Source organism: Narcine bancroftii, chromosome 2 (assembly GCF_036971445.1).
Source record: "Narcine bancroftii isolate sNarBan1 chromosome 2, sNarBan1.hap1, whole genome shotgun sequence".
NCBI classification, from domain to species: domain Eukaryota; kingdom Metazoa; phylum Chordata; class Chondrichthyes; order Torpediniformes; family Narcinidae; genus Narcine; species Narcine bancroftii.
In genome coordinates, this window is record NC_091470.1 from 249143117 (window position 1) to 249163685 (window position 20569).

Sequence of the window (20569 nt, forward strand, 5' to 3'; positions counted from 1 at the left end):
CCCCAACTGTGGACCCTCGCCCAGACTACCTGCCCACCGGAGCTCCAGATGCCCCAACTGTGGACCCTCGCCCAGACTACCTGCCCACCGGAGCTCCAGACGCCCCAACTGTGGACCCTCGCCCTGACTACCTACTCAACAGAGCCCCCAACACAGTCTTCCGCCACAGCCCCAACCATCCGTCCGCCCAACCGAGCTCCCAACGCCCTGACCACGGCCTCTCACCCGAGACCCTGGCCCCGCCCATTGGTGCTCCCGGCACCTCGCCCTGACCGCGGCTCCTAATTCCCCAACTGCAGTATCTCGCTCAGGCCCCAGCCATCCGAGCTCCCGACATCATGGTTACGGACTCTCACCCAATCTGAGCTCCAGACTGCGGATCCTCTCCCTACCCACCTGCCTGCCCACACACCAGAGCTCCTCGCCACCGGAGCTCCCTCCGCCTCAGCCATGGATTCTCACCCCGCCCACGCACCGACCACGGATCCTCGTCTCGGACGCCTGCCCGGCGGAGTAACCTACGCCCCAGCCATGGGACCGACCGGAGCTCCCGACGCCCCACCCACGGATCCTCGCCTCGGCAGCCTGCCCGGCGGAGCAACCTCCGACCCGAAGGCAGGTTGACCACCTGGCCCTGGACATCGATCTCCCAATGCCTCGAGCGATGCAGGTACTTATCGCGGTCAAAAATAGTATGCATGCAATAGTCGACTCCCTAAATTTTACCCTAAAAATTGGTTCCCAAAACTCGACTATTACATGAGTTTATAGGGTGTATGCATGGTTCTGATGCATCTATTAGGCGTGTGTCCCTGTGTTTTGTTGAAGCTGGGTCATGTGCCCAAGCACGAGTAGAGGTTCAGTGCGGTTTGTTCACCATATCATAACAAATTCCTTGAAGTTATTTGGATCTAATGGGCCACAGACATTGGTGCCTGCATTGGGGATTTACAATCTTCACCTGTGGGGTTCATCTCGGGAGATCATCGAAATGCTGGCAAGTAGAATGAATACAGATGGATACTTGATGGCCAGCATGGATCTGATGGGCCAAAGGGCCTGTTTCTGTGCTGTCTGACTATGACTCCATGACTACAAATTGCTACCAGTGATTTTACAAATCCAGTGTTGCAACTTGTTTAAAACATGTCAGAAACTCACCAGTGATTTCTTGGTCAAAGCTGGTGAAGTCCCATGTAGAACCCTGAGTTCACGAGAGGTTGTGTCAAGACTGGTGTGCACCATGAAGCAAGCCCTCCAAATCCAAGCTGAAGATGTTGTGAGCCTGGTGGTGCCAGAGTCCTCACTGAGGCTCATGGGTGAGATAGGATGTCATCCTGACCTTCCCTGGAAAGTTTCCCTCTTGCTGACTGAGATCACCCATGTAACAGCCAAGCTGCACTGATTGACCCTTGCTGTTGGATGTCCTCTGATCAACCAAGATATTGGATGGACTTCTTGCATATCAGGGGCTTGGCTAAGAAGAGGTCCTCTTCCATTCCCATAGAAGCAATGCTGTCTGATTGGTTTGTGGAGATGGGCTGATGTGTCAGCAATAACCCTGTGATGCCAAATGCTTTTTCTATTATTATCACCAAACCGATTGGATATACAGCAAGTACATAAGAAGTAGCAGCAGGAGTGGGCCATTTAGCCATTCAATAAGATCATGACTGATCTGGCCATGGACTCCGCTCCAATTACTCACCTGTTTCCAATAACACTAAATTCCCATACTATTCTAAAAGTTATTTGGTATCTTAAATATATTTAATGAGGTAGCCTCTACTGCTTTATTGGGCAGAGAATCCCAGAGAAAATCTACTCTCATGGTAAAATGGTTCCTCCTCATCTTTATCTTAAATCTACTCCCTGAGAATTGAAGCTATATCCTTAAGATTCAGTCTCACCTGGCATGGGGAACAACCTCACTGATTCTATTGTAAAAAGTTTGTGTTATAAAATACTTAGTACAGTCAGAAGGGTTCTTTTGCTATCAATCCATCAGGTTACCTCCAGCTTGCATAGGACAGTGTAATAGTTGCAATGGGCAACTGTAGAGAGTTGGAACCATACTGACCAATTAACACCAGACAAGGCCAGCATGATAGCCCTGCTCTGAATTCATTCAGGAGCTTGATGGCTGATTGTCTCTGCGTCCTCAGCATAGTTTACTTTCCCACTGAATTTTGTGTCATCAGCACTTGGATGCACTACACCAAATCATCACACAGGGATCCCAGGCAGGTCTCTGGAATCTCTTGCCACAATAAAGCATTGTGCCTGAGAAAGCTACAGTCCACCTCCCTCTGCAGGCCCACGTAGCTCACCACCAACTTCAAGAGATTCAATGATTTAATTTGTGTCTGTCGACTTGAGATCATGCAAAGATCCATGTCTTAACGCATTTACACAGCACCGTACATACTTCTTCTGAGACCTTGTAATGGACTGCCAGTTTTATCAACTTATGCGATTTACTGGAGTTTTATTTTATTCTTCGAAGAATAAGATGAAGTGATTACCCTCTTTGAGCCGAGGACAGGGTTAAGTCAATGAGTCAACTCCTCAGAGTAAGATTCTAAACATCTTAATTGAATTCTCTTAATTTTCTCATCTGTATACTCCACATCCATACATATTGATGCACAATCAATAATTACAAAAGACTGAAGTTGAGAAAATCAATAGACTTTTATTAACAGCCGTCAACCTCATTGACTGATCAAGGCAGAGTGAAATGGGGAGTAGGCAAAGGGCTATGGGTAGGATCAGTCTCGGGAGGCGTGTCCGGCTGCAGCAGCAATTATAGCATAACAGTGGATTACCACTTTCACCCCTCCATTTAAGAAGAGTCTTGTGGGCTGAGAAGAAAAGAAAAGAAAATGAAACAAATATACATATATTCATTTTACAGATTAAGTCAGTTGGCGGGGGGGGGGGGGTGGGTGGGTCTCCTTTGCAGCAGCAAATGATGTGGTAGCATTTGGGGCACTGCCATAGCATCCTGATCAGCTTGTGGGGTTGGCCTGTTATCACCGGTTACAGTTTGTTGGGGAGGTGGTGGGGAGAGACAGGTGAGCGGGTAAGGGAGTGTGGTGCTGGTGTATCATGGGTGACAACAGCAGTATCCAGGGGTGGAGAGTGGTCAGCCGCAAGCTCAGGGACCCCTAAGGTAGCATTGGGGGGGGTGGGGTAGAGTGGCTGATGGTAGTTAGTGGTGGTCGGAGGGGATGGTGCAAGATCTTGGATCGAGAATCAAGACTGTGTCCTTGCGCCCGTCAGGGAAGACAACATAGGCATACTGGGGGTTAGTGTGGAAAAGGCGGACCCTTTCCACTAGTGGATCAGTCTTAGATTGCCTGGTGTGCTTTCGAAGCAGGACCAGTCCTGGGGAAGTAAGCCAGGCAGGCAGTGTTGTCCCTGACACAGACTTCATAGGGAAAGCAAGCATCTGTTCACAAGACGTGTTTTTAATGGCTGTACATAAAAGTGACCGAATGGAGTGGAGTACATCTGGGAGGACTTCTTGCCATTGGGAGATGAGAAGGCCCTGTGACTTCAAAACCAGGAGGATGGTTTTCCAGACTGTGATATTCTCCCTTTCCACTCGCCCATACTCTCTAGAGTTGTAGCTGGTTGTCCTGGTCAGCAGGTACTGCTGCAGCTCATCACTCATGAATGAGATCCCCTGGTCACTGTGGATGAAGCCAGGGTACCCAAAGAGCGTAAAGACGGTGCAGAGGGCCTTGACAACTGTAGCCGTGGTCATGTTCAGGCAGGGAATGGTGAAAGGTAAACATGAGTATTTGTAGATAATTATAAGGAAGTAGACATTCCAGTTCCCCTTGAAATCAATGCTTATGTGCTCGAAGGGGTGGGTAGCTTTGATCAGGTGCACCTTGTCCGGTTGGTAGAATTGTGGTTTGCGTTCGGCGCAGACCTGCCAGTTTTTAGTCATTGTTTGGACTTCCTCAATGGAGTATGGTAGGTTCCGAGCTTTAATAAAATGGAAAAACCTAGTTACACCAGGGTGACAGGTTATTATGGAGGGTCTGAAGTCTGTCCATTTGGACATTGGCACGTCCCATGGGACAGAGCATCCATAGGCTCGTTAAGTTTGCCAGGCTGGTAGAGGATGTCGTAGTTGTAAGTGGACAATTTGATTCTCCGCCTGAGGATCTAACCCCTCTGCTTACTATTAAACATGAATGCGTCCACTCGCTGATCCATGAGGAAGGTGAATTGTTTTCCCACAAGGTAGTGTCTCCAGTGGTGTACGTGGGCCTCCTCGACTGAGGAGTGGCGAATTTCAGGGCATTGGGAGGTGCGTGAGAACAAGGTGACAGGTCTGCCTGCTCGGTTGAGTGTGGCTGCCAGGGCAAAGTCGGACGTATTGCTCTCCACTTGGAATGGTGTAGACTTATCTATTAGCATTCATGGTTGCCTTGGGGATGTTGTCCTTTTTTCTGAATATTTTATTTATAATAAGCACATGCATAAATACAGTTTTCATATACCAAAGTACCAATGTAAAAACAATGATTAAATACATGTTAATTTTATATAAGGAAAAAAAAATTAGAAAAGAAACTAACTAATACACCCCCCCCCCCCCCCCCCCCCAACAGAGGGCCTTCTGTGAACTTCGTTGCAAACGGTGAGTGGAGGATGGGGCCTGTCAAATTTCAATTTAACTTTCTGAAGTTGGCACTGGAAGTCCAGCCCCAGTAACAAGGGGGCACAGAGTTATGGCTTGACGGGTAATCTCAAATATTTGTAAACAGTGCCTCCAACGGTCAGGACCCATGGAGGCTGCCGTATGGGATTTGGACATGAGAGTAATCTTGTGTTTGGTGGGCTGTACCTTGAGGCATAGGCACTTAGTGGTATTGAGTGAATAAAACTTTCTGTACTCCCATTATCAAATGAACAGTTTATAATGTGCCTGTTTACCTGGACATCTATCATGGACCTGACGAGTTTGTGTGGTCCCTCTTGGTGCAGGGTGATGGAGGGCAGTATAGACTTGCTGTCTGAGCCTGATGGGTGCTCACAATCCCAAGATGGCCACCCTCACTGTTCCCTTGTAGTGTCATAGGCCTGAGAAGATGGTGTTTGCCATGCAGTCCAAAATGGTGGCCACCATGACTCGTACATGGCATCGCTAGTTTGCAGAGGAGATGGTGCTGATTGTGCTATCCAGAGTGGCGACTGTCCCCACATGGCTCTGCTAGTTTTCGTGGATAGTTTGGACTGGCAGACTTTGGCATAATGTCCTTTTTTCTGCACAGCGCATACCGCCTCCTTGGCGGGCAAGAATTTCCTTGGGTGCTTACCTTGCCCACAGAAGTAGCATTTGTGGTAATTACTCACAGTGGTGGCCGAGGTCAGGTCACTAAAGGAGAAGGGTGGTGTCAGCAACCAGTCGCTCACAGTGCGGGGACGATCCCCCATCCCAAGATAGCAGCAACCAACAGGCGGCGAAGTAATTATCCGAGTTTTGGAGGGCCACCTCCAGAGTCTCTTTCAGTTCAACTACCCTCTGTAGATCAAGTACCTTTTGTTCTAGAAGACTCTGCCTTATGTACCTGGAGAAGATGCTGGCCACATAAGCATCCTGGATGAGGTCCTCAGCATTCCGGGTGGCTGTCCCAGCCTTGCTGTTGCATGCTCTGCATAGTTTCCAGAGGGCCCACAGGTACTCGGCACTTGCTTTCTGGTGGTCAGGAGGTGCCTGGCGAAGACCTCGTTTACTCTCCTGCGATACTTGGCCTTCAGTATCCCCATGGCCTCCGTTTATGAGCTGCTGTCGTTGATCATCGGGAATACCAGGGGTCCGACTCACGAGAAGAAGAGCCTCAGTTGGTTTTCATCTGTGGTGTCAGAGAATCTTCAAAACAGCCTAGCCAGAGTTCGAATGTGCTTGGGGCATCAGACGATTAAGGGTCTATGTTGAGCTTGGGTTTCAGGTACTGCTCCATCTTTCTTGAAAAGTTATAGTTAACAAAATGGATGCATCATCAATAATCACAAAAGATTGACATGAAACTGATAGACTTTTATTAACTATAGACTGGAACAGCCGTGGTCGGATCTGTCTCAGGAGGCATGTCCAGCCGGCAGCAGCCAATCATAGTATAACAGTGGTTTACCACACGTAGTCACAACTTCCATACCGTGTCTAAAACTCCCCTTTTAATCCCTCATTTGAGAGGCCATGAAACATTGAATGCTTGAGAGAGGATAAAGTAAATTTACTGCCTTCTATTTTTTTTGTGGCAGTAGGTGTTCAAATGCCAATCCTTATTAACTAGACAAAGGCTTGGGATGAAGAAATAGAATTAATAAACACCATCTGCTCTTTGAAATGTTTGACCTTATGTTAATAGAGTGAATGGCTCCAGAACACACATAGATGTTATCTAATTGAGGCAAAGACCAGTTCAATGTTTTTGTCATTCATCCTTCCAAATAAAATCATCTAAAATATCATGACTGTTGTTTATTAGGGAAATTCTGTGCCTATGAATATATATCTCACTCAGAAACTGGAGGAGCCATCTGTTATGTTCATGGCTGATCTGGGCGTGGACTCAGCTTGACCTACCTGTCTTTTCCCATCATTCTTAATCCCTATTTTTAAAATCTATCTATGGCATACATATATTTAATGAGACTGCCTCTACTGTTTCATCGGGCAAAGAATTCCATAGATTCATTTCTCTCTGGGAGAAGCAGTTCCCCCTCGGCTCTTTAAATCTTCTCTCCAAATTTTGAGGCTATTACCTCTAGTTCTAGACTCACCTGACAGTGGAAGCAGCCTATCTTTTTGATTCTGGGTGCCCAAGATCAAAACATCACCATCTTCTTCTATAACATCCCCTCCATGAGCTTAAAATGATGAACATCTAAGACACCTCAGGAAATTATCATAAACAACATGATCTGGGCTGCTACATGGTCAGTAACATCTATGTCGGAGGGTTGGCAAGTTCCCTTCATGATTATCACTGTTTTATCAATATCACAAAGTAAAGTTTAAAACCTGAATTTTGTCAAAAAAACAGAAAACTCCAGATGCTGTAAATTTGAAATACAGAGAATGCTGAAAATACTCAGCAGGCCAGACACCATCGGTGTGTGTAGAGGGAGAAATTGAGTCTTACGGTGTGGGAGTAGGCCCTTTGGCCCAACTTGTCCATGCCAACCAAATTACCATGTCCATTCGAGTCCAACCTGTCTTCATTTGGCCCTGATACCTCCAAGCCTATCCTATCCATGTATTTATCTAACTGTTTCTTAAAGTTTGCATTAGTACCTCCCTCAACTACCTCCTCCAGCAGCTTGATCCATACATCCACCACCCTTTGTGTAAAAATAGTTACTCCTCAGGTTCCTGTTAAACCTTTCCTCCTTCACCTTAAACATCTGGTTACTGATTCACCTACTCTGGGCTAAAGACTCTCTGCATTCAATCAATCTATTCCTCTCCTAATTTTGTACACCTCTGTGAGATCACACCTCATCCTCCGACATAAATCCCTATCCTGCTCAACCTCTCCCGATAGCTCAGGCCCCTGCGTCCTGGCAACAACCTTGTGAATCTTTTCTACATACTCTGCAGCTTGACAACATCTTTCCAAGAGCATAGTGAACTAAACTGAACACAGTACTGCAAATGTGGCCTCATCAACATCTCATACAACTGCAACATGATCTCCCAACTTCTATACACAGTTCTCTGATTCACGAAGCCCAATGTGCCGAAAGCCTTTTAGACCACCCTATTTAACGTTCAATGCACTTTCAAGGTCATTTGGACCTGTGTTACTAGATTCCTTTGCTCCACAACTTCCCCAGATCCCTGCCATTCACTGTGAAGGTTCTACTGATAGACTTCCCAAAATAACATAACATAACAATTACAGCACGGAAACAGGCCATTAGGCCCTTCACATTATCTGTATTAAATTCCATCACCCATTCCTCTGCCCACCTGCCCAACAGATCAAGATCCTATTGCAACTTTTGACGACTGTCTTCATTATCTACAGCACCAGCCATTTCACTCTCAACACCTTAACAGTTCAAATTGATGACCTTTCACCAGAACTGGGAAAAGTTACAGAGAAGGTGGAGGGATGGAGGAAACAGGTACCACCACCACTATTTGTCAAATTCAGCCTGTCTTACACTCCATTCCATCATAGATATCCTCTGGATGTCAAAATATAATTGTTTTTGAATATTTCAAAAATTATCTGTTTATATTTAATTTAAATTTTGTGCGTTCAAAGCAGACTCACCTAACCCTAACTGCACCCCCCGCCCCCCCCTCAGGTCTGTTTGGTGAAACACCACCCACGGCCTCCCGCTAGGACTGGGATTCACCTGGGATGGTGCAACTCTAACACTACATAGTAGGTACAATATTGGAATGTAACAGTCCACTTTATTACCCTATCCACTGCAGAGAGGATCACTGAGGTCTCCCTTTATGCTATCAATGTGATTTACTGGGATCATTGTCTGAAGAGGGTGCACAAAATAATTGAGGACCCTTACCACCCTGCACACAGCATCTTTTGACTTCTCCCATCAGGAAAGAGATACAGGAGCATTACGGTCAGCACCAACGGGCTGAGAAACAGCTTCTTCCCACAGGCAGTGAGAATGCTGAATGACCAAAGGAACTGCTTGCACTGACCATTGTCTGTATGTGCATTATGTCTATTTGTGGGCCTGCATGCTTTGCACCGAGGACTGGAGAATGTTGCTTCATCGGGTTGTACTAGTGCAATCAGATGAAAATCAACTTGAACTTGAACATGTTGGTGCAGTCTCAGTAATCAAAAATCCCACAACTAATCACCAGTTTTTCAGAATGCCCATCCCAAACTCATCTACAAAGGCAAGAGCAGCTGGTGCATAGAATATTCTCCACTTTCCCCACTAAACTCTGATATGGAAGTATAATTCCTGTTTCTTCAGTTCAGTAATTTGAATCCTGGTTAACAGTTCTGTGGGACCATCTTTACCATACCAACCAATAGTTCAAGAAGATGGCTCAATACCACCTTCTCAATGGCAGTGATGGATGGACAATAGATGCTATTCTAATTATGCCCATTTCCAGTGAATGAGAAAATTAAAAAAAGACAACTTTGAACTGAAATTTTTATTCCAAAATGGCTTAAAACACAACCAAAAAAAAAACTACTGTTCCGACTGACTGGTCACCATCTGCTGTCTGTGGTTTAGATGCACTTGCATAATTGAACTTTCACCCAGACAATATTAAGATCTTGGGGAAAAATTGTAAAAAAGAACCAGAAAATACAAGATTTTTAATTTCTTTCTCAGAATCAATTTTACAAAATTATTGTCAAGAAGGCCTCGTGAGAATTATAGGGTAGCCAGGAAAGAATTTAAGAAAGGACTTCAGAGAAGTAGAATGGGGCACAAGAAACCTTTGACAATTAGGATTAAGGAAAAACCATAGGTGTTTTACACATACTTGAAGAACTGGGGGATGACTAGAGTCAGGGTAGTACCAATAAGGGATAAAGGGGGGAACATGTGAATGGAGGCAGAGGAGGTAGGAGAGGTCCTAAAGGAATACTTTGCTGCAATGCTCACCAAGGAGAGGGATCGTAGTGATAGTGATGTCAGTGTACAACAGGCTAATGTACTGGAGCATGTCAAGGTTAACAAAGAAGCTGGATCAACTTAAAAACATTTGGATTGTTAAGTCCTCAGGATCAGAGAAGATGTGTCCCAGTTACTACAGGAAGCGAGGGAAGAGATTGTTGGAATATTGGCAGTGATCTTTGCATCCTTGGCCATAGGAGAGGCACTGGATTACAGGAAGTGTAGTCCCCTTGTTTAAGAAAGGTAATAGGGAAAATCCTAGGCATTATCGACCTGTGAGTTTTATGTCAGGGGTTTGCAAACTATTGGAGACAATACTCAGGGACAGGATTTCTGAGCAGTTAGAACATAATCTTCAGGGATAGTTATCATGACTCTATGAGTGCTTCACGAGTTTAATTTAGTTTTTCAAAGAGGTGGATGTGATGCATATGGATTTTAGTAAGATGTTTGACAAGATCCCCCATGGAGGCTCATTCACAAAGTTATGAGACATGGATCCATGGGACCTTGGCTATCTTGATTCAGAATTGGATGTTTGAGAAGTAGATGGAACATATTCTGCCTGGAGGTCAATGAATTGTGGGGTTTCACGTGGATCTTTTCTGGGAATTTTGCTCTTTGTGATTTTTCTAAATAACAAGTAGAGCAGTGAGTCAGGACCTTTGTAGGTGACACAAAGGTTGGAGGTGTGCATAGTGTAGAAGGTTGTCAAAAGTTACAACAGTATATAGGCCAGATAAGAGTTGGGCAGAGAAATTTTAGATGGAGTTCAATGTGGATAAGTGTGAAGTGATTCCCTTTGGAAGGTTGAACTTGAAGATGGAACATGTGGTTAAAGGCAGGATTCTTAACAGTGTGGTAGAGCAGAGAGATCTTGGGGTCCAGATCCATAGATTCCTCAAGGTTTCCGCGCAGATAAATAGTTAAGAAGGCATATAGTTTTTTTGGCCTTCATTAATTGTGGGATTAAATTCAGGAACACGAGGTAATGTTGCAGCTCCATAAATCTCTGTTTGGAGTGTACTTGGAGTACTGTGTTGGGTTTTGGTTGCTTCATTACAGGAAGAATGTAGAAGATTTAGGGAAGGTATAAAGACAATTTACCAGGATGTTGCCTGGAATGGAGAACGCATTGATAAGCAACTCCATGAGAAACAATTTTCGCCTTTCAGAAGGTCACTATATGAATGAGAGTGGAGAATAAATGCAGGCAGACAGGGTGATGAAAGAAGTATTGGGTTTGCCTTTATTGGTCTGGGCTTTGAATGCAGGATGTCTGAGTATGCTGGTGTGACTGCACTTAAGAGTACTGTGCAGAGTTTGGTCACTCAGTTATAGGAAAAGTATTGTTAAGGATGCAGAAAAGATTAACAAGGATGTTGCTCAGACTGGCAGGCTTGAATTATAAGGTAAGACATAAGGCTGAGGCTTTTCTGCCTTGAGTATAGGAAATGAAGGAGGGACCTTATAGAGATTTATAAAATCATCATGGCATAGTTAAGGCAGTCCTAATCTTTTTCCCAGGGGAGGAATCTAAAACTAAAGGACACAGAATTACGGTGCGAGGGGAAAGGACTTGAGGGAGATCTTATTCACTGGAGTATGGTAGGTATATAACGTTAAGCAAGGAAATCTGCAGATGCAGGTTCGAATGCAAAACACAAAAGTGCTGGAGAAACTCAGCAGGTAATGCAACATCTATAGGAAGTAAAGAGTAACCAAAATTTCGGGCCTGGGCCCTTCATCAGATGGGTACTTGGAACAAATTGCCAGAGTAAGTGGTAGAAACAAGAACAATTATAACATTCAAAATGGATTTGGGCAGGCATATGGTTAGGAAAGCTTTAGAGGTGTAGGAGTTGAAAGAAGGCAAGTACGACATGTTTGGTCAACGCAGACAAGTTGGGCCAAGAGGCCTTTTTCTCAGATGTAAAACTCAATGACTCTAAAACACATGAAAATAAAATCAGACATTTATATTTACAAGAAGGTCTGTTCTAGTTTTATGAGAAGGCCTCATGTGGTTCCAAACTCAACCCCTTAAAAATATTGTGACTAATGTTTTGTTTAAATCTGGAAGCCTTTTTTTGTACCCCTGCAACAGTGTGTGCTCCTGGTGGGTGAGGTGCATGTGGAATCAGGTTCTTGAGTCACAGAGTGACTTATGGTGATCTTGGCTCCATTGTTACCCTGCCTGCTGCTGTCAAACTTTGCAATGGGCTCCAGACACTGAGGAAAAGACATGTGAGACCTCAGATGCTGGATCCTGGTTCCAACCACCTATTACCCACACATTTCATTCACCAGTTCCCCATCTGGTTACATCTGCCCTTTCACATTTCCACTACTTGCTCCCATTATCACTCTCCTTAATCATCAGATTCCAGCACAAAACAAGAAATAGGAGCAGGAGGAGGGCATCTGCTCTATCAAGCCTGCTCTGCCATTCAATAAGATCAGGCCTGATCTGGTCATGAGCTCAATTCAACTCAGTACAAGACTGTTCCCCATAGAACTTAATTATACTTCTCTTCAAAAATCTATCTAACTCTGTCTTGTTACGAGTCCAGAGGATCCATAAACCCAGCAGCAACAGAGACTCACCAAATCAAATGGTTACTTAAACAAAAGTTGCTTTTAATTATCTTTAAACATGAAAACAGAATCAAACTTTAACTTATCACTATTGACTTACTTAACCTAACTTACTCCCCTTCCAATTCTAAGCGCACGTGTATGTAATGTGTGTATAAGTTCAGAAAAGTTCTTTGGTTCGCAGTCCAATCTCACTTCTCACTCCTCCAAGTTCACTGGTTGCAGGCAATTCTTAGACAGTGCACAGAATCTAACATGTATAAAGTTCACCAGGCTTTGGTGGTTGAAAGGTAAATGGTTACCACTCAGGAAGATTCTTGTCAGTTTTCAGAGAGAGATTTGTTGTTCCAGGACAACCACAACTGATGTATTTCCATCAGCCACTCCAGTGTCTTGCTGACTAAACTTTCCCCTTCAGGGTTTTCCAGATGATAATCTCTTTCTTTCAGGTCAACACAGAGTTCCATTTTGTTTTTCTTATTTCAAGTGAAACATTGGGCAGCCAGTCCTCTCCCCTTTCATGAACCACAAGGGCTTTGACCAGGCCATCTTTCAAATGGGCTTTCCATAAGCTTGCCAGCTTGTCCTGTTCCAGTCCCAGCTACTTCTGCTGGCTGTAACACTGTACAAATGATCTCTGAGTGTTTGTCTCTCTCTCACAGAGAGAAAGCCTGTTTGACTCTCTCTGCGTGCAAAACTACATGAACCTTTTAGAACAGGAAACTCTCTTCCAGACAGAAGTGGCTCTGACATGCTCTTTCATCTGTTGCTTTTTTAGAACAACAATTCATTAGTGAAGTCTCGAGCACTCTTCAAAGCTATTGCAAAAGCTGTGAGGCCCCAATATGTCTTGCATTGGGCAGAGCTCCAGTATTTCAAATAAGATCTGTTTCAAAGTGTTTGTATGTGACCTACTCTAACAAACCATTCCCAATTTATCTCCCAAAAACATATCTATATACTCTGTCACAGTCCAATGAGGTTTCACAGATGCACCACTCTGTGGGAGAAGCTTTAAATCTGCTTGCCATAGTCTTAAGGATATATCCCTTAGTTTGAATCTCACCTGCCAGTGGCAACAGCTCTCTGCTTCTGTCTATTTGTTTCATAATTTTATGTTTCTCTTTAAGATCTCTCCCAGACTTTTCAATTTGCTCATAAGCTCATCCCGTTGTTTCTGGAATCAATCTGATGAACCACCTTCAAAGCCAGTATATCATTTTCAAGTAAGGAGTCCAGAATTACATGCAGCACTCCAGACATGTCCTCCTCAATCCCTTGAACCTCCCTGCTCTTAAATTCAATCGGTCTATCAATAAAAACCAATAGCCTTTGTGCCCTCTTGATTACCAGCTTCAGCTGCAAACTAACTGTGCTTAACCACTGTCTGTATATTTATCTGTCGGGGCACACCTATTGGCCGACCGTACCTGTGGCTCCACCCACAGACTTCTGAATAAAGGTGACTGTTCCACAGCCCCCTCCCCAGTTCAGGACTGTTGACCAGCATGGTCCTTCCTCCATTCTATTGTGAATATAAACCTGTCAATTTGGCTTAACTACCAGTCCTTTGGAGTTATTGAAGTTGCATCACTACCTTTTTGTGATTCATGCACAAGCACTCCCAGGATTCCATACACATCAGCATGTTGCATTTTTTCACCATGTAAATAGTACTGGTAGACTTTGTTTTCTGATCAGATCAAATACTATTTATTGTCATGTAAGAAAATAGAAATGAAATATTACTCAAAATTGTTTTTGAACTACCATAAGACAAAGATTCAACATTAGCATTGTCCAGCACCCCTTACAGTCAAAGAAAGAGAAGTAAAAGAGAATCCCCCCCAGATTCACTGAGTATCAGTCGATTCACCATCAGTGTTCCTGCAGCCTCTGCAGCTGCACGAGGCTCCAGTTCAAACCATTGGCAACCCGAGCCCAGATCTTAACCTCCAACACGATGAGGAAGTGGTTAGCATTCAGGGTCCTTCAGGAGGCCTCCTTGCCTTCAGCTTCCTCTCGATTCCTAGTTGCAGTACCTGGTTTCTATGAGCGTGTCTCCGGCAGCCCGCAGCCTGGTGTGAGCCCTTCTGACCTCAAGTCGCCAGCTGCCTGCAGCCTGTGTGAGTTTGTCGCAGCAAATCACGAGCACCTGCACAGCAAAGGTGCATTCATCAGGATGCTCTTTATTGACTACAGTTCAGCATTTAACACCATCATCCCCCTCAAGACTGATCAACAAACTTCACACCCCACAGTGTAACTGGATCCTGGATTGCCTCACCTCCAGACCATAATCAGTGAGGACTGGTAAGAACATTTCCTCCACAGCCTCCATCAGTGTGTGCTGCTCTCCCCATCTTTTTTGCCAACAAAAGTTAGAGAGTTATGAAGTTTTACAGCACAGACACAGGACCTTCAGCCCAACTTGTCTACCTAAGCTTGTCCCATTTACCTGTGCTGGCCCTTATCCCTTTACTTTTTTAAAATTCCATGTCCATTTTGTTTTAAACATTACAACTATACCCTCTGGCCGCTCATTCTATGTACTCATCACCTTCTGTGTGAAAAAGTTATTTCTCGGGTCCCTTTTAACTCTTTTCCCCCCTCACCTTAAACTTGTGGCTCCCCTATCCTAGGAACGAAAAATATGACCTCATCTATGCTCCTAATTATTCTATATTCCTCTATAATCCGCCACAGCCTCTAGAGCATCAGTAAGAAAAGGTCCAGCCTGTCCCATCTCTCCTTATAACTCAAACCCTCCAATCCTGGTACCATCCTCATGGATCTTTTTTTACAAGTGACAGTCTTAATTTTTTTAAACTTAGAGGTACCATAAATTGCTATCTCCCTTTCTTTTTTTTAGACTTACAGCATGGTAATGGGCCATTTCGGCCCATGAGTCTGTGCCGCCCAATTTACACCCAATTGGCCTACACCCCTGGTACATTTCGAATGGTGGGAGCAAACCAGAGCTCCCGGGGAAACCCATGCAGATACGGGGAGAACATACAAACAATCAGCATGGGATTCGAACCCCGGTCCCAATTGCTGGCGCTGTAAAGGTGTTGCGCTAACTTCTGTCAACTGTGCCACTCTGATGAAGGATCTTTGACCTAAAATATTAACTGCTTCTCTATCCAAAGATGTTGCCTAACCTGCTGAGATTTTTCCTGCTTTTCTGTTTAAGGCACTTCTATTCTCATAGTTTACAAAGTAGTAGCAAACCCATGAACTATATTATGTACAACTGCAAAACAGTCTCTGCAAATTCCTTCAAATTCACTGAACTGATAAGAGAACAAATGTCATTGTTCTCTCCAAGGGCAACATCCCCAGCATTGAAGACTTTTTTATTCTCAGTCAGCTCTATTCGGTGGTCCAGGTTATTTGCATGCCTAGCACCATACACTTTATTCTGAGCTCTGTCGTTAGAAGAGATTAACAGATGGACAGAAGAAAATATTCAATAATGTGCTCAAACCTTCCTTAAGAAAATTTCCTCTCTCTTCTGGAAATTCTCAAAATGGAGGAGTATTCAAGATGGGGTGGAGATGCATCAGGAACAGTCAGAGTGTTACACAGGCAATGAAAGGAGTACACTCCCTCCAAATGAACTACTCACTGCAGAACCCATACATCTGGAGTGGAACTAAGTCATTTATTGATCCCTAAATTGGGAATCCATAAATCTCGAAAAACTGGGAATTACTAAATCTGGGGTATGACAATATGGTGATGTTCTCTGACACCAGGAAATGGGATGCACTCAATTTGCATTTGTAAAATTCTCCCAGATGTCTCATGAGAACATAAGCAAACAAAATATGTCAACAAAGAGGTTTTGGAATACAACCAAAAACTCAGGGAAATAAATGATTTATAAGAAGCAAATTAAAGGAGATGAGATGGCCAGGGAAGTTCTAGGAGGTAGTAGAATTGTTTTTAAGTTACCAGATTATCCAGATCCAGTAGGCAGGGTTGTCCATTACCTACACCTCTCTTTATCCTCGCTGTAGAGCCATTAGCAGAATCTATCCAATGAGATCCAGACATAAAAAGATTCAGGGTCAGTCAGGAAGAACATAAGATTAATTTATTTGTTGATGACATTCTGATATATCTGACAGAGCCAAAAACATCATTACAAAAACTGCAATCTAAACTGGACAATTATGGGATTGTTTTGGGTTATAAAATCAATTGGGATAAAAGTAAAATTATGCTAGATAGGGGAGGAATTATAATCAAATTCAGGAAATTCACAATTTAAGTGGCCACTAAATGGTATAAATATTTAGGGATAAAGGTAGATAGTAATTTAGAGAATTTATATAAGTTGAACATCTTCCCTTTCTTAAGAGAATTGACGAAGACCTTGGTAAATGGATGACTCTCCCAATAATTCTTGTTGTCAGGGTCAATTGAGTTGCCAAGAGCCCAATATCTCTTCCAGCCATTCCCAATTCCATTACCTCAAAAGTGTTTTTCAAGACTCAAACAAAAGCATAAGGAAATTCCTCTGGAAGAGTAAACCACCCAGAGTCTCTATTGATAAATTATCAATGGATTATGAGATGGGAAATTTGAAGCTCCCAGACTTCAAGAAATATTATTGGGCAGCCCAAATGAAGTTTGTCATCTTCCTCTTTGACGGAGGAGACAAGCCTTCTTGGACAAAAATAGAGCTGTATAAGAACAACGCAGAGGAAACACAGAAGCCAACATTTTGACCTGGAATAGGGTCTCATCTGCAATTAAAGAATTTGCTGTATTACCCAATGGTACTGGGTCAGAGATGCTCCGTGTTGGATGGAAAAGGTCATCGTGAGCTAGTGCAGTTGTTCCAGTGAACCGGTGCGCACTCGAAAGGCCAACATGGCCTGTTTCTGCTCCGAATATGGTTATATGGTTATCAGGTTGGAAAGAGGATTGCAGAAAATTTTATAAATAAATGGAGTTCAAAATTAATTTTTGGTGTAAAACATATAATTAATATTTGGAATAAAATAAATGATCAAATCAAGACTAAAGTGGGCCTATCTGCTAAAACTCTTCTAGCTCAAAATGGGGTTATTCCTTTAACAATGGACAATAAAATCCTGGATACGTGGCCCCAAAAAGGGAACAGGTGTAACAAGTATTGTTATGAACAGGGGCAATTAATGTCATTTGATCAATTAAAAACCTATCTAAAAATACGATCTTCTGCTATTTTCAATTAAGATCTTATTTAAGGTAAAGATTACCTTACTGCAGTGCAGTAGAGACTCTGGTTTGACAGGGGGCTATAAAGACATTTGTTTCAAAAGCATATTTCCAGCTTCAAATGGGTACTCTGAAATAGGGGTTACATAAATCTAGATAAAGATGGGAGACAGATTTGCATATACTGATTGATGAAAAAAGCTAGTCTGACTTATGTTGGGACCGCTTGACCAATACTATTAACATAAGGTATTCTTCTTTCTTCTTTGGCTTGGCTTCGCGGACGAAGGTTTATGGAGGGATAATGTCCACGTCAGCTGCAGGCTCGTTTGTGGCTGACAAGTTCGATGCGGGACTGGCAGACATGGTTGTAGCAGTTGCAAGGGAAAATTGGTTGGTTGGGGTTGGGTGTTGGGTTTTTCCTCCTTTGTCTTTTGACAGTGAGGTGGGCTCTGCGGTCTTCTTCAAAGGAGGTTGCTGCCCGCCGAACTGTGAGGCGCCAAGATGCATGGTTTGAGGCGATATCAGCCCACTGGCGATGGTCAATGTGGCAGGCACCAAGAACTTTATTTAGGCAGTCTTCTTTGGTATAGATTGGTGCAATATGAATTTTTGCATCAACTATGGCTTGCGCTGCAAAAATTACACAAAATCAGAAATATCAGATCAATGTTTTATATATGGCGAAGAAACAAGAACCTTTTTGCATTCAACTTGGTCATGTTCCAAGGTGAGGCCTTTCTGGGAAGATTTGTGAAATCTAGAACAAATCACTAAGATTTGATTTTTTTTTAAAATTTTTTATTTTTCACACTATAAACCACATTGATCAAGATACATACATTTTCCTTTTCAAATATATACAGTGTCGTTTTCTCCCCCCCCTTCCCATCCCACCCTCCCTACCTCCCCTCCCATTCATTTAAAGTTCAGAATCTAAGATACATTAAACCCGTCAAACAATGTTGTCACTCAATAAAAATAAACAAGAAATTCCACTGAGTCAATTCTTTTCATTCCCTTCTCCTTCTGTCATTTTAGGTGGTAGATGTCCCCGGTAGGTTTTACTAAGATTTGATTTATACAGATACCAGAATTGCTTATTTTTGGAAATATAGCAGATGTAAGACCTGCTAGAAGATTGAGGGGGGATCTTCTAGAAATTTATTGGCCTTTATTCTATGGTGAAATGTGTTAACTTATGTGTGTCTTTAATTTAATTTAGTTGACTGAATAAACCACACTCTTTCTTTACCCCAATAAAGCCACGAAATTGAACAGATCAAAAATTCAGTGTTCCATTTGATAAAAGGTGTAAGCTTATCTCATTAAAATGATCTGCAGTGTTTAACATATCTTGCTCTCTGGCTGAGGATGGTTTTTACTATACACTCTCTTTTGCTTCAATGTGTGTTTCACTGCAATTGTAAGAGATATATTCAAAGCATGAAAGATTAAGTGAGACGATAGCTTGCTTATATCATGTTATTTACCTTTGATATTTAATTTCAGGATCATTTCACTTCTTTGTTCATTCTGTGCAGATTGGGAAATAGTTCAGTGACATGAGTGCACAGAGAAACCAATGTTGCTGCAGGATGGCAGGTGAGTGGCAAAGTTATTGAATAAGCAGCTGGCAGTTTTGGACTATTGATCCAGAGACAAGTGTACAACCCCCATCACTGCAGCTGGAGAATTTAATGCAGGTAATGAGATCAATCTGGAACTATAGCTTGTCGAGGGCCTTTTTGGTATTTGAATCCTGTCTGATTCACGAATGTCCTTTGGGAAAGAAATTTTGCATCCTTCCTTGCATCAAGTTGGCCTATATGCAACTCCCTATCTGGTTGACACTTAATTGCTTCTTCTAATAAAGGATAAATAATAAGTACCATACAATACCACATCCTGTGAGTAAACACAAGGTGGGGGCAGAGACATGACTTCTTTCTTCATATGTTTAACACTATAGGCCTTTCTACCGGTTTACCCAATGGGTAGTTATGGTAGGATCACTACTTTGCTAAGAAGAAACAATATCACGCCAAATCCTAACAAATAGCTTAACAGGGCTCAACTGGGGTATTGGGTCTAGCTCTGGACACCACAATCAGGAATGATGTTGTATTCTTGAGAAGATTCATTGCAATTATATAAAGTACAAGGGACACCTGGTATTTTAAGAGAGTAAATATTTGTAAGAGACTGGGAATGCTCTCAGTAGAGTTAAGATGAAAGAAAGATTTAGTTAGAAGGGTCCTTGAAAGCTTAAATAAGGTCTTATTGACAGTTTCATTCCTGCTGTTATCAGACTCTTAAATGGACCTCACAATGGTAAAAGATTATTCCTTTGCACTGTCTTTTACTGTATATTACCTGCACTATATTTTTTGCAGTTTTCTGTATACTCTGCTCTATTGAACTTATTGTACCACTTATCCTACTGTTTTATTTGCTTACATGCTTTTTATTGTGCTACCTTGTGTACGAGTTGACTTGGCTGGATTACTGTAGTTTAGTTCACATGACAAATAAACAAATCTATGCATAAAGTTACAATTGGCATCAGTGGTTGCCTTGACCTACTGCAGGTTAAAATATCTGATTTCTCTTTGTAGAATGTGGAGATGAGGATGAGGTGGATTTGTAGCCACAATTTACTTCCCTTACACTCACCCATGGAGAGGATTTGCTGTGAAAATAAGCTGCATAAGTGACCAAATGAAGAAGATAAATATATTTGGAAAGAGTGTGCCGATCTTTGTTAGCATTTGTAATGTGACAGATCATTGTTGGATCATGAATTCATTCTGTGAGAAATAAAACTGCAATAAAAACAGGGGCTAGAAACATTCAGAAGTACAGGCAACATCTGTGGAGAGTGAAAAGCAGAGTTAATGGTCCAGTTCTTTAAAAGGTTTTTTGACATGCAACACAAACTCTGCTTCATTTTGGACATGTGCTGCATGTTGTGCAGGGTTTTTCCATTTTTGTTTTAGCCTTGAGTTAGGCTGTGAGCTGACTGTTAAATTTTAAATTTGGATATACATCAAGTTAACAGGCCATTTTGGCCCACGAGCTTGTGCCACCCAATTAACCTACA

The 20569-nt window shown here is 42.9% G+C and overlaps 1 long non-coding RNA gene across 1 annotated transcript; it reads left to right on the plus strand.

Moving 5' to 3' along the window:
• The first annotated feature begins 304 nt into the window (after window positions 1-304).
• LOC138752660 (uncharacterized) lies at window positions 305-20337 on the plus strand. The gene is made up of 3 exons (XR_011350813.1): window positions 305-670; window positions 19011-19071; window positions 20085-20337. It is a non-coding gene; the product is annotated as an uncharacterized lncRNA (long non-coding RNA).
• Window positions 20338-20569: the final 232 nt, after the last annotated feature.